The following is a 2,500-nucleotide window of genomic DNA, read 5'->3' on the forward strand; positions in this document are numbered from 1 at the left end:
ACACCCACACATGTCCTACACAGGGGTGCAACCAACACCACCACACTGCCTTGTCTCACAGCATATAGGCAATGGCAGGAATGAAAGACACAGGTCTGCCACTCCCTTGCCACACCCACGGAACCGGCGCACCACCTCCCCTGAGCCAAAGGTGCATCCTGACGTGACACATCTCAGGGTGCCTCAGGCGTCCACTTACCATCATCACTATGAACGAACCTCGTCCCCTCCCCCCTCATACACCATCCCTTAACCTAACCTATGTTGCACCTTAACCTAACCTATGTTGCACCTTAACCTAACCTATGTTGCACCTTAACCTAACCTATGTTGCACCTTAACCTAACCTATGTTGCGCCTTAACCTAACCTATGTTGCGCCTTAACCTAACCTATGTTGCGCCTTAACCTAACCTATGTTGCGCCTTAACCTAACCTATGTTGCGCCTTAACCTAACCTATGTTGCGCCATAACCTAACCTATGTTGCGCCATAACCTAACCTATGTTGCGCCATAACCTAACCTATGTTGCGCCTTAACCTAACCTATGTTGCGCCTTAACCTAACCTATGTTGCGCCTTAACCTAACCTATGTTGCGCCTTAACCTAACCTATGTTGCGCCTTAACCTAACCTATGTTGCGCCTTAACCTAACCTATGTTGCGCCTTAACCTAACCTATGTTGCGCCTTAACCTAACCTATGTTGCGCCTTAACCTAACCCAAGTTGCGCCCTAACCTAACCCAAGTTGCGCCCTAACCTAACCCAAGTTGCGCCCTAACCTAACCCAAGTTGCGCCCTAACCTAACCCAAGTTGCGCCCTAACCTAACCCAAGTTGCGCCCTAACCTAACCCAAGTTGCGCCCTAACCTAACCCAAGTTGCGCCCTAACCTAACCCAAGTTGCGCCTTAACCTAACCCAAGTTGCGCCTTAACCTAACCCAAGTTGCGCCTTAACCTAACCCAAGTTGCGCCTTAACCTAACCCAAGTTGCGCCTTAACCTAACCCAAGTTGCGCCTTAACCTAACCCAAGTTGCGCCCTAACCTAACCCAAGTTGCGCCCTAACCTAACCCAAGTTGCGCCCTAACCTAACCCAAGTTGCGCCCTAACCTAACCCAAGTTGCGCCCTAACCTAACCCAAGTTGCGCCCTAACCTAACCCAAGTTGCGCCCTAACCTAACCCAAGTTGCGCCCTAACCTAACCCAAGTTGCGCCCTAACCTAACCCAAGTTGCGCCTTAACCTAACCCAAGTTGCGCCTTAACCTAACCCAAGTTGCGCCTTAACCTAACCCAAGTTGCGCCTTAACCTAACCCAAGTTGCGCCTTAACCTAACCCAAGTTGCGCCTTAACCTAACCCACGTTGCGCCCTAACCTAACCTACGTTGCGCCCTAACCTAACCTACGTTGCGCCCTAACCTAACCTACGTTGCGCCCTAACCTGCCCTGTAATTGTTAGTTATATGACTCTAGGAATTCGTGTAGCGTTGCCTAATTGCAACCATCTCAACATAGTTCACTTCGCGCACACTGTGGTGTTCTGCGTATTGATTCATTTTACGGTGCGTACCCTCACATCTTGCGAGTGTTGCTTACTTTCCACATGGTCCCGCTATCCACTGTATTGTGTACTGCAATAGGACGTATATCGCCCCCGCCCCCCCCTCCCCTCCTGTCACCTCTAGCTCGTCGGTCAGGAGTTCGCGTGTTGAATGCGCTTCGCAGCTGTGCAATGGCATTCGTATACGTACGCTGGCCACCTTCCACGTGTTCTTTCGTGCACACGTCGCAGCGTGTATGTATGCTGATGGAGTGCGTCGTGACACACAACATCCAGGCATGCAAGACTCGTAGAAGTCGCAAATGTAGATGGATGTCTACGTTTGCTGCCCAAGTTACGCAAATGAACTGGAAATCCGTTGTTGCGCGGTTGTTCGCGCTGGAGGTGAATCGTTGATATCGACGATCGGTACAGGTATTAACCGGTTGCTTCAGCGACACCCGTCATACCCACGAACGTGAGTGGGCATGTGGGTATGAAGCGATACGCGGCGGTGGCTGGGTGGGACCGTCCCCGGCCGGTGAGGGGGGGGCGCCCGGCGTGCTGGCCGCGCGCTGCGTGGGCGCACGCGCGGCAGCCGGCTGGTGGGGGCGCCCAGTGGCAGGCGCGCCGGCTGACGGACGCGGCAGGCGGCGCATCTGCGTGCCGGCGCACCCAGCGCGCGGCGCCGTGCGGCCAAAGTGGGTCCTCCCGGGCCCGGTGCGAAGCGCGGTGGACATCTGCAGTGTGCTGGTCCGATTGAGGACTGTGTGCGTTGAGGATGCGCCGCCGCCCGGCACTCGGCGCCGCGACGCCGTCTGCTGCTCGGTCGCCCCCGCGGTTCTCGCAGGTGGTTTGTATCGCAGCTGTGCGGATGTGTTGGCGCGTGCGCTGTGCTGGGAGAGTTCGCTTTGGCACCCAAGTGGGGCTCTGCCCCTCTGTGGCGCTGGCGTTGGAGC

Source organism: Schistocerca nitens, chromosome 7, assembly GCF_023898315.1.
Source record: "Schistocerca nitens isolate TAMUIC-IGC-003100 chromosome 7, iqSchNite1.1, whole genome shotgun sequence".
Taxonomy (NCBI): Eukaryota; Metazoa; Arthropoda; class Insecta; order Orthoptera; family Acrididae; genus Schistocerca; species Schistocerca nitens.